This window comes from Thalassophryne amazonica, chromosome 19 (genome assembly GCF_902500255.1).
Source record: "Thalassophryne amazonica chromosome 19, fThaAma1.1, whole genome shotgun sequence".
In the NCBI taxonomy this organism is placed as follows: Eukaryota; Metazoa; Chordata; class Actinopteri; order Batrachoidiformes; family Batrachoididae; genus Thalassophryne; species Thalassophryne amazonica.
The window spans coordinates 7,091,563-7,104,620 of NC_047121.1; the positions used below are offsets into that span (position 1 = coordinate 7,091,563).

General features: G+C 41.4%; 1 protein-coding gene across 1 annotated transcript in view; it reads right to left on the reverse strand.

Annotated features, from left to right (window-relative positions):
• Positions 1-12,553, reverse strand: part of LOC117532237 (leucine-rich repeat and fibronectin type-III domain-containing protein 2) — a 191,180-nt gene extending 178,627 nt beyond the window's left edge. The window contains exon 1 of the mRNA XM_034195557.1: positions 12,402-12,553. The gene's annotated coding sequence lies outside the window, so the exon portion shown is untranslated. The remainder of the gene's footprint in view (positions 1-12,401) is intronic.
• Positions 12,554-13,058: the final 505 nt, after the last annotated feature.

The following is a 13,058-nucleotide window of genomic DNA, read 5'->3' on the forward strand; positions in this document are numbered from 1 at the left end:
ATTTCACACCCAGAGCAGAAAAGTGCGGGAGAGACAGGAGAAGCCGCCATGCTAAACTAGCTAAGAGCTAGTAGCTGCGCTAAGCTAGCGGATTCCTAAAAACATGCAAAGTGAATAACGTGTAAATAATTTAGAGGTGATTCAGCAGAGGGAGTGCTTTAGTTAAAGCACGTGAAGATAACACTGTGAAACAAATCGTTATCTAGGTAACTAGATCAATCTAACTGCGCAGATTAAACAGCTAACAGATACAGAAAAACACCGCTGTGCTCTGGAACAGGAAGTGATACAATACCGCAGTGAGAGCCAACCACCAGTAGAGGCAAAAGAATGAACCAACAGTGAAACAGATTTTCGGACTGTCCATCATAAAATTAAATATGTCAAATGTGACAACATTACATAGCACATTTTGGATAATGTACAGAAATACTTATTGTTTTTTTTTATTTAATAGTATCTATTTGTAATGATTTGGACCAGTGATTTCCAAGGTGCGGGCTACAGCCCCATGTTGGGCAACAAAGGCAGACCCTGATGGGCCATGAAGGTAATTTATTTGATTAATTACGTTTGATTATTTTTAAAATTTTATTATTTTTAAAATGTTATAAGTTAAAAAAATAAACAAAACATGGAGTTTTAATAATGTGTTAATTTTACTTTTTTATAATTAGAATACACCAGTTTTTCTATTTGTAGTTATTCTAGTAATTAGTAATTATAATTCTAATTACATAATTAGAAACACACCAGTATTTCTAATAATACGGAGAGGTTGGATGTAAAGTATTTACCTCCACCAATGACGTGATGTTTTCATTGGTGTTTGTTCACCGTTTAGCAGGATAACTCAAAAGATATGGAGTTAAAATTGTCTCATTAATATTTGTAAATGCACACAGGGTGATCTACAAATAATCATTGATTTGCAAATGTGTTCAGATATCTACAAATGCAAATTTCATATTTGTAACTTGTAAATTGGTCTTTGCAAATAATGTACACTCAACAAAAATATAAACGCAACACTTTTGGTTTTGCTCCCATTTTGTATGAGATGAACTCAAAGATCTAAAACTTTTTCCACATACACAATATCACCATTTCCCTCAAATATTGTTCACAAACCAGTCTAAATCTGTGATAGTGAGCACTTCTCCTTTGCTGAGATAATCCATCCCACCTCACAGGTGTGCCATATCAAGATGCTGATTAGACACCATGATTAGTGCACAGGTGTGCCTTAGACTGCCCACAATAAAAGGCCACTCTGAAAGGTGCAGTTTTTTCACACAGCACAATGCCACAGATGTCACAAGATTTGAGGGAGCGTGCAATTGGCATGCTGACAGCAGGAATGTCAACCAGAGCTGTTGCTCGTGTATTGAATGTTCATTTCTCTACCATAAGCCGTCTCCAAAGGCGTTTCAGAGAATTTGGCAGTACATCCAACCAGCCTCACAACCGCAGACCACGTGTAACCACACCAGCCCAGGACCTCCACATCCAGCATGTTCACCTCCAAGATCGTCTGAGACCAGCCACTCGGACAGCTGCTGAAACAATCGGTTTGCATAACCAAAGAATTTCTGCACAAACTGTCAGAAACCGTCTCAGGGACGCTCATCTACATGCTCGTCGTCCTCATCGGGGTCTCGACCTGACTCCAGTTCGTCGTTGTAACCGACTTGAGTGGGCAAATGCTCACATTCGCTGGCGTTTGGCACGTTGGAGAGGTGTTCTCTTCACGGATGATGCGAAGGAGATGTGTTACACTGCATGAGGCAAATGGTGGTCACACCAGATACTGACTGGTATCCCCCCCCAATAAAACAAAACTTCACCTTTCAGAGTGGCCTTTTATTGTGGACAGTCTAAGGCACACCTGTGCACTAATCATGGTGTCTAATCAGCATCTTGATATGGCACACCTGTGAGGTGGGATGGATTATCTCAGCAAAGGAGAAGTGCTCACTATCACAGATTTAGACTGGTTTGTGAACAATATTTGAGGGAAATGGTGATATTGTGTATGTGGAAAAAGTTTTAGATCTTTGAGTTCATCTCATACAAAATGGGAGCAAAACCAAAAGTGTTGATTATATTTTTGTTGAGTGTATTTGCAAATATAAAACTTAATTTGTAAAAAAAAAATAAAAATTACATTTGTAAAACTGGAAATTGTATTTGTGAACTGAGTTTCAGCATTTGTGGATCACCAATTACACGCATTCATTGCTGTCCTCTGTGACGTCATTTTGAGACATTCTTTTCGGGAACACAGATCCACAAACAAATGCCGACTGATTTACAAATACACACTCATGCACACTGGATATCCACTAGATGGCAGTGTGGTTCCATTCATTTCCATTTCCACTTCAACTGTGAGGGAATGCAAAAATAAATAAATAAATAAATCAGAAAATCACCTTGCATGTTTTCTAAATAAATAATTTGTATTTTATTGAATGAAATAAGTATTTGATACAATAGAAAAACAGACCTTAATATTTGGTACAGAAACGTTTGTTTGCAGTTACAGAGCTCAGATGTTTCCTGTAGTTCTTGACCAAGTTTGCACACTGCAGCAGGGATTTTGATCCATGCCTCCATACAGATCTTCTCCAGATCTTTCAGGTTTGGAGTTTCAGCTCCCTCCAAAGGTTTTCTATTGAGTTCAGGTCTGGAGACTGGCTAGGTCACTCCAGGACCTTGAAATTCTTTTTACGGAGTCCCTCCTTAGTTGCCCTGACTGTGTATTTGGGGTCATTGTCATGCTGGAAGACCCAGCCATGATCCATCTTTCTTACTGAGGGAAGGAGGTTGTTTGTCAATGGCAAACTTCTGGACATGTGCGGGCTTGTTCGACAGTCATCTTGTGTTTCTTTCATCTATATCTAACATATCAAGCTGATTGCATGAGCGTATGTGTGTTCCCTATGCACAGACACAGTAATTACGCATTTCCACCAAACTTGGTATGGTGACAGGGGGCACCAAGGGAGAGGTCACTGGGGCCCTTTTGTTGAAAGTGTACAAACACCAGCCCGGTCTCACGTGTTTTTTTTTTTTCGTGCTCCCATCATGAAATGAGTCAAATTTTCACAACTTTTTTTTAACCCACTATTACTGACCCTGCTCCTACCCCCAACCCTAACCTTAACCATAACCTAATCCTACTCCTTCCCCCAAACCTAACCATAACCACCCGACCCCCCACTTCACTTTTTTATTTTGTGCAGCCATCATGGAATGAATTAGAATGAATTTGTGTTAACATGACAAAAATGAGGCGCTTTTTGTCACAATATCAAAAAGCAATAGATTAATGTATATTTTGTGCTGCTGAATCACAACTTGCTGTGAGACCAGGTTGCAAACACAAACACACAAACACACACATGGTCAGCCATATAGTGTATATTAGATCACAACTTGCTCACTGGAGCCCTTAGTATTTTTTTTTTTCCCCAATTAAAATGTACCTGCTGTGTACGGCATGCCAGAGCATTGCAGTGATATGACATGCTGGCACCTTTTTATCATCATTCACTTGAGTCTCATGCCACAAATTGCTCTGAAAATTCATGATGACACCATACACACAATGCAATGCAACTTACTACACCTTAAATAAAGTGATATGAAATATACAATGACATTGCTAAAATTAAACTCTATTACTCGTGCATAGAAGGGGTAACTCAGCTAATTTTCAAATAATTATGCCAACAGTTGCTGTCTTTTCACCAAGCTGCTTGCCTGTTGTCCTGTAGTCCATCCCAGCCTTGTGCAGGTCTACAGTTTTGTCCTTGATGTCCTTAGACAGCTCTTTGGTCTTGGCTATGGTGGACAGGTCGGAGTGTGATTGATTGAGTGTGTGAACAGGTGTCTTTTATACAGGTAACAAGTTCAAACAGGTGCAATTAATACAGGTAAAGAGTGTAGAATAGGAGGGCTTCTTAAAGAAAACTAACAGGTCTGTGAGAGCCAGAATTCTTGCTGGTTGGTAGGTGATCAAATATATATTTCATGCAATGAAATGGAAATTAATTATTTAAAAATCATACAATGTGATTTTCTGTTTTTTTTTTTTTTGTTTTGTTTCTTTCTTTTAGATTCTGTCTCTCACAGTTGAAGTGTACCTATGATAAAAATGACAGACCTCTACATTCTTTGTAATTGGGAAAACTTGCAACATCAACAGTGGATCAAATACTTGTTTGCCTCACAGTATGTGTGCTCCAAGACATGACAACATGACCTGAAGTATCACCTCTCATACAAGGAACTTGACTGGTTTCCACAGCATGTTTTAATAAGGTGAAACATGATTTGTATATTTTAAAAACTATCAATATTCACTTAGTCTCTTGTGCATTTTAAATCATAAACTATAGTAACAGGGTTGCTACTCCTGGATTAATCAGCTGTTTACACACCATTGATCCATATCGAGCACTGAGCTGTTTCTCGGAAGGAGCCTCAGGGTAAGGGTGGGCATGATCAGGTGGATCATTGTGTGAAGTGCACATGCCCATACTCTTAGGGGAAGCGATATTGAACAGACATTAGATCCAGATTTGAAAGCAACAGAACCTTGCAAAGAATCTCGTTTTAATTTATAAGTAACTTTAAAACCACAAGAGGTGCCTGCTTTACCTGCATACCTGCAAATAATTTCCTCAGGGTTATGTAGAGATATGATCATGTAGTTTGAGTTTTAGAACATACCATGTTGTCCAGAGTATAAGTCACTTGTTTATTTCTTTATTTATTTATTTTATAATAGTTTGGGAGGTTCTGCGATTTATACTCCAGGGTAGACTTATATACTGAAAAACAACACACTCGTTAACATATATGTGCCGTGGACATGAACGAGTGAAGTTCTTCAGCATCTCACCATGTCATTTAGGTCCTTTAGACTTTTATTTGTTAATTAAATGCTTCTGGGGAGCATTAGCATGGCTACAAACCTTCAGCTTCTGGTGGACTAAGGCCCCCAGGCTCCCCAACTATGGCTCCTCTTAACCCCCCACCATTTTAAGTATTTTTCTTTATTTGCATCTCACATGCCTGGAAAGTCCTCACCATCTCATTTAGGTCCTTCACACTTTATCTTCAGTAAATGCTTCTGGGGAGCATTAGCATGGCTAAAAACCTTCAAGCAATTTACACACTAAATAGTCATTCACTGACCTCATGTGTTGTCAAAATGCAAGCTGCCTCTCGTTTTAGCGTCCCTGGATTCAAAGTCGGCTGATCATTTAGCATTTCTAGTTTCAGTGTCGACTGTGCACAGAATTGCGTGAGATCTCCTCTGTTCACATGAGATCTCCTGTTTCTCTGTTTTAAAATGTTATATTCTTTTTTTTTTTAATTGAGACAAACAAGTAGAGGATAAACATACCAGTGCAAAAAAAAAAAAAAAAAAGAAACAACATAATACACAAAATCCCAAATTAAAGAGTCGCTAATAGAAAGGAGAGACTTTCACTCCAGGGAGAATTATGCTCCAGTGTGACTTATAAGTCTGGAAGCATGTGCTTATGTAAGATGTCACTTTCATCCAGGACCTGGGATGCCATATACACACATGCCAGTAAAAAAATTGGACTTGAACCGAATATGACAGTGTGTCCAAAGTTTTGATTGGTACTGCATATGATTCCTGCTTTCACCATGAGCACCTCCTGGGTTTAGCATGTTTTGTTTGTCCCTCACTGTCATTGGTTGCACTCTTATTGTTGTGACAGGCACCTTTATTTTTCGACTGTATACATCACTGCGACTGTCACTCTATCTCTAATGGTTCCTCTGTGCACTACCCCTTAATTCATGGGGGTAATAACACTCATCTGTGATTTTACTCATACGTAATTATGCCTATCAAAAGCTAAAAGTGTATCTGCTCTGTTCAAACCACCATGAGTGAAAGCAATGCTGCTCTGCAGGTGCAGGTGGGAACCATCAGTCACTTCCTGGAGAAAAACGGCGGGTCTCATTCAACACATTCAGTGCTAACACATTTAAGAAACGCAGCCCAATTTGACTTGCAGATTGCATTTCATCTCTTCTTCTTAACATCCCAGTCATTTTAACGCATCTTCTATATCCGTATCTGGAACCCATTTTGCCATAGTACCGCTCATTCCTCATCACTTACCTGAACTCTTTATCTGCTCCTTTCCCCCAAAAGCAAACCTGAAACAAGCAGGGATTAGCTTGGTGTCAAGGCAGCTTTGTCACCGGGATAATGTGGAGGACAATGAGTTCTGCTGCGACAGGAGTAAATGATGCCCATTTTCTCTGAGAAAGACATGATGATGGACGGAGAAATGAAAAGACTCATAGATATCTTAAGACCCTAATCCAGCTTTGGAAATCACCCCCAAACCCTCCACCCATTTTGCTGAGTGTTTGTCCAGTTCCAGTGATTTAAATCATCAAATCATTGTAGTACAGGCTGCACGTGTGCTGAGTGAAAGCATGTGCTGGTAAGAAGATTAGCTGAATGTCACATTTTTGTGAAAAGAACACGTTAACATGTCTGCGATTAAAGGGATCAAAAGTTTGATTTTTCTTCCTTCTTTTATTGTTTGGTGACAAATTTGTAAATTAGTTCAGGTACTCCCATTAAACTCCTGACTTCATGCAGCATTCTCAGTATTTGCCAGATGTAGTGACTGGGGAAGGCAGAGGAGATGCCCATCTTTCACCTGACTTCGGTTGTCTACCTGGTGGTTACCATCCAGGACCCTAAAGCAGTTCTGTCAAGTGGTGGAAGCAGGGACGTGTTGCAGGAGCACATGCTTCCACACTTGACTTGACGACTTGAAGATTGCCCAGAGTCAGGTCAGAGGCATTTAATATTGAATATCTGCTGATACAGAGTCTCAATCCAATACTTGCAGGACAGGATACGCTGTTAGTACATTAATATATGCTATACATTTGAACAGCTTCATAATCAGTCAATTCAAGTTTCTTTTGTATTTATTTTATTATTTTTTTTACAAAATAAAAGCGTAAACAACTTGATTTTTTTTTTTTAAACTTCACTCTAACACAATTCCACTTATGTGTTGTGAAGTAAGAATACTCAGAGTAATGTTGACTGAATGACATGGATAAAAGACTTATCCTAATAATTTTATTATTATTATCATTATTATTGGTGACTAAATTGACTGTAGGTGTGAGTGTGTGAATGTTTGTCTATAAGTAGCCTTGTTATAGACTGGCATCTTGTCAAGTGGGTACCTCACCTCTCACCCTGCAACTGCTGAGATAAGCTCCAGCAACCCCATGATCCTGAATTGGAATAAACACGTATAGAAATTGAATGAATGCATTATGATTGTTGTTATTATTATCATATGAAACGAGAGTGCTCTGAGACAACAATATCCCCCGCTGGCAAATGCTGCTTTGGTACAAGTGCTTGGTACATACTGATAACATTTCAATGAACCAAGTTTCCAAAAATTCCTCCTAAAAATGTGAAAGGAGTTGATTTCAGATTGATCTGGATCTGAATGTTGATTTGACAAGTTTTGCAACGGATGCCCTTCCTGATGCAACTTTCCATACATTAAAAAAAGGGCAAAGGTGGCTTTGAACCAGGAATCATCCACACTGGAAAAAAATTACACTTAACTGCTTGGCCACTAGTTGCCCAATCCAGGGATTGCATGTGCCTGTGAGCATGACCGGAAATAGGCCTCATGCAATATTTTTTGTGGTCAACTTCTTTACATTTGAAAATATACATCCATTCCTGCATTGAATGCTTACAAGACATCCATCCATCCATCCATCCATCCATTTTCTTCTGCTTTATCCGAAGTCGGGTCGCGGGGGCGGCAGCTGAAGCAAAGCCGCCCAGACCTCCCGATCCACACACACCTCAGCCAGCTCCTCCAGGGGAACCCTGAAGCGTTCCCAAGCCAGCCAAGACACGTAGTCCCTCCAGCGTGTCCTAGGTATTCCCCAGGGCCTCCTCCCAATGGGACGTGCCCGGGACACCTCTCCAGGGAGGCGTCCAGGGGGCATATGGAAAAAATGCAAAGGGAACCTCAGCTGGCTCCTTTCGACATGGAGGAGCAGTGGCTTGACTCAAAGCTCCTCCCTGGTGACCGAGCCCCTCACGCTATCTCTAAGGTAGCGCCCAGCCACCCTGCGGAGGAAACTCATCTCGGCCGCTTGTACTCGCGATCTCGTTCTTTCAGTCATGAGCCAAATCTCATGACCATAGGTGAGGATCGGAACATAGATTGATCAGTAAATCGAGAGCTTTGCCCCCCTGCTCATGTCTTGCCTCACCACGACGGTCCGATACAGCGACCGCATCACTGCAGATGCTGCACCGATCTGTCTGTCAATCTCACACTCCATCCTTCCCTCATTTGTAAACAAGACCCCATAGATACTTAAACTCCTCCACTTGAGGCAAGGACACTCCACCAACCTGAAGAGGGCAAGGCACCTTTTTCCAGTCGCGAACCATGGCCTAGGATTTGGAGGTGCTGATTTTCATCCTGGATGCTTCACACTCAGCTGGAAACCACCCCAGTGCATGCTGAAGGTCCTGATTTGATGAAGCCAACAGAACCACACTGTCCGCAGACAGCAGGGATGGGATTCTGTGGTTCCCAAACTGGACCCCCTCTACACCCTGGCTGCTCCTAGAAATTCTGTCCATAAAGGGAATGAACAGAACTGGTGACAAAGGGCAGCCCTGGCGGAGGCCAACGTGCTCCAGCTGTGGTTGTACAGGGACCGGATAGCCCTTAGCAAAGGACCCCAGACCCAGTACTCCCGGAGCACCCCCCACAGGGTTCCCCAAGGGACACAGTTGACTGCCTTCTCCAGATCCACAAAGCACATGTGGACTGGTTGGGCGACCTCCCATGAACCCTCGAGCACCCAATGGAGGGTGTAGAGCTGGTCCAGTTTGCCGCGACCAGGACAAAAACCACACTGCTCCTTCTGAATCTGATGTTCAACTATCGGTCGAATTCTCCTCTCCAGTACTCTGGAAGAGACCTTACCGGGAAGGCTGAGGAGTGTGATACCCCTATAGTTGGAATACACCCTCCGGTCCCCCTTCTTAAACAGAGGGACCACCACTCCAGTCTGCCAATCCAGAGGCACTGTCCACGACCGCCATGCAATGTTGCAGAGGCGTGTCAACCAAGACAGTCCCACAACATCCAGAGACTTAAGGTACTCAGGACAGATTTCATCCACCCCAGGAGCCTTGCCACCGAGGAGCTTTCTGACCACCTCGGTAACTTTTACCTGGGTGATGGATGAGTCTGCCTCTGAGACCCCAGTCTCTGCTTCCTCTTCGGAAGACGTGATGATGGGATTGAGTAGATCCTCGAAGTATTCCTTCCACCGCCCGACAACATCCGCAGTCAGGGTCAACAGTTCACCACCCGCACCGTAGACAGCGCCGGTGGAGAGCTGCTTCCACCTCCTGAGGCATCGGACGGTTTGCCAGAATTTCTTCGAGGCCGACCGATAGTCCTCCTTCATGGCCTCCCCGAACTCCTCCCAGGCTCCACGGACAACAGCATTAAACTCTAGTCCCTAAAACGCTCTTGAATATATTCTCTGTGTTTATAGATGTTGGTTTTATTTGTGTTTGTTAAATTCCACGCATTGTTGGAGTCTGTTGTTATTTTTAATATTATTATAAGCTATTAAATTTGTTTTATTAGTAGTTGTAGATGGGTCAGAGGTAATATTGGAATTTATCTGTTATTGGTTATCTGTAACTTCCGATACATTTTTGGGTGCTTTATTGTTTTATCTTTATCGAAGATAACTTTTCAGTTATCTGATTATCTGTTATCAAAGTTAATTTTTTGGTTATCTGTGCCCACCACTGCTTTTGGACTTGTTGATAACATTCTGGATGGTCTGTTTGGTCTCTGGTCCAACAGACAAGCATTCATTTCTTCCAAACAAATTTAGAAAAACTGACATGTCTGACCACAATGCACATTTCTACTCTGTGATGGTCCAAGCCAGATCCCCAGAGACCTAGATGTCACTTGTGGAAAAGGTGGACATAAGATTTTTTTTTTTTTTCCACAGAAAACCTTTAAGTGGCATTTGTGAATGTAAACCTGTGTTGTTGTGCTTGACAAAGGTCTCCTAAAGAATTCCTTTGCACATGTGTGTCATGGTGCAGAACAGTGGCTTAGTGGTTAGCACTGTAAGCTCACAGCATGAAGGTCATGGGATTGATTCCCACTTGTGGCCTTTTAATGTGGAGTTTGCATTTCTTCCTGTGTTTATGTGAGTTTTTTCCAGGTGCTCCAGGTTCCTCCCACATCCAAAGACATGCAGTTTAGGTGAAGTGGAAACTGTAATTTGTCCGTAGGTCTGCGGACATGAATGTTTGTTATGTTGTTTGTTGTTCATTTGTTGCTAAACCCCACCTCACGCCCTATAACTGCTGGGATAGGCTCCAGCCCTGCATGAAACGTAATTGGAGTAACCCGGTATAGAAAATTGATGGATGTGTGCTATGCTTAGTCTTAATTGAACCCAAAATGTGGACAAGACAGATATTGTACTTTCTTATCATAAAAGGAGCTGAGACAGTCCAAAGAAGGGGTGCAGTGCAAAATGTTAAATGGAAGGAGGCAAGTCAGTGTAGGGAAGAGGATTAACAACAAGAGCCAGAATGAGGAATTTGAGAAAATAATCAAGCAACCAAATCAAAACAATGAGCAACATTAATAGTGGCACAGAAATGAGCAGAAGAGCAACAGGTGCTGTGACTGGAATGTGGAACAGCTGTGCGAAACACCAACGACTGGGCCATGCCTAAAAATACACAGACTAACAATCATAGAAAAAAAAAAATCAGCCTAGGAGGAACCCAGGGTGAGTATACCTTAATCCCTATATAAGATACTCAACACCTGTGCATTAACAAAAGGAGAACTGAACAAATAGCAGTGCTATAAAACCAAAGCAGAACTCACACATGGCTAAATATAAAATAAAAGCATCCTGACAAAAGCAACAACAATTAACAAACAGGACACCAGACAGGGAAAAGGGGTGGTTATATCAACTATTGATTAATGAGTTTTTGATGCAGTGCTATGTGAGGCATCAGACACCGGTGTTCAGTTTAAGCCACATGATGTGGTGAAGTGGCCAATGCGAGTATGTACCTCCGTGACTGTCTGCTTGGTGACACCACGCTCGGCCTGTATGCTGTTCTATTGAAATCAGATGTTTTTTTTATTGTCTCTCACTTGCTTCTAATGGCCAGCTGACAGCTGTCATTGTCTCGAATGGTGATATTTATACACTAAGATGACCTGAAATGAATCATTGTACATTAAAGTGACTTTATTGACAAGCGTGACCCCTTCGAAAATTGACCAAATTACATGTATTTGTATTTAGCTTGGCAATGTTTTCACAGAGAAAACCTGCCCCTCAAGGTTAAATGCCCGGATGGCTGACCTTGAGAATTGTTGAATGATATTTCGCACTGTAGAGAGGGTGATATGCAAATCAATTGCAAGCTTTCTTAGAGGAACATTTTTTAAACAGTTCAGTCATTTTCTCATGCATTTGTTCACACAATGGAGAGCCTCTACCCATCGTTACTCCTCAAACACTGCTTAGTCACCTTTTGACATCACCTGGTTGAAATTATGTCAATATTTAAACCTATTTTACCACATTACTAGCTACAAAATGTCACCACCATAACTTTTTTGTAATTTGTTGCAAGCCATATCCAGGAAATGAAGTTGACCACACACAACATGAAATACCTTGAGTTGATGCTGTCTGCAATGACATAGAAGTAAAAGTAAACATAAGAATCATTTTTATAATCCATATTGTTTCAATGTTTCTCTGATTTGCAGTTCCACCTCTGGAGCTGCTGTAGTGTATCACTGAAGAGACACTCACATATGCTGGAATCATTAAATTTAACCACTAGAGCTTGTGATCTGGTGAGTACACTGAGAATGGTACAACATGTTCTGATTAGGACCTCACATCACTAATGGACAAACTGAACAAGATATCTCTGAAAATGTGTCTTCATAATGTGCTCATCAATATTAAATCAAATCAGATCAAATCAGTTTTATTTATATAGCGCCAATGGTGGCATTAATGCCACCAAAAAATCAAATATGTTTATTTCTCTAATAAAAATCATAGTTTTAAATGCTATGGCAACAAGCATGGTGAGAAGAAGCCAGTTAGAAGAAGAAGGTGTGAGATATCAGACGGAGCAGAGCTGCATGTGCTCTGAGAGGTAATGACATTCTGCACGTGCATTTAAATACAGGTACACCATCTTCCTTAGAAGGTGCTTGAATGGGTTTGGTACTCACAGTAAAAGCAGTAGTTGTTGAAGTCAGGTATCCAAACACATATCGATTCATGTCAAGAAGGTGGAGGTCAGAAGGTGTGTTTGTGATAGCTGTCACATCTGTGTGGGTTCACACAGATTACCTATATGAGAGAGTCACAGGAGGAATTAAAAGCTGTGCATTTGTCACTGAGGACACCAGCTTCCTTTCCATTATTTTCTTTCCATGATAATCTGTAACTTTGTACAAGCCCTTTGTAGGGTGGCATGCAAAAGGAGGCTTCACTTTAAAACCACATTCAGTTCCGTGAAGTCGGACCACGTCACTCCCCGCAGCACATCCTTGAAGCTGATTTTATTTATGGTGGTTGTGGACACATCAATGCAGATGCAGTCAAGTGTATACATCGCAGATAGACAAGACAGCCCAAATTTGACTTCGCACTACAGTGCCACTGACAGTTATGGATTGGGTGGACAGCATTTGTGTATGAAACACAGCACTTGCTCACAGTTCCAAGACACATGGCAAAAAACAGCACAAGACCCTCTGATTAACAATGCAGCTTCATAAACTGCATACAAACAAAAGGCCTAATTTACAAGTGTCCACTTGATCAAGTCCAGACGTGTCACACTGAGTCCACAATGCTGTTTAAAAAACATGTTTGTTTCCCTA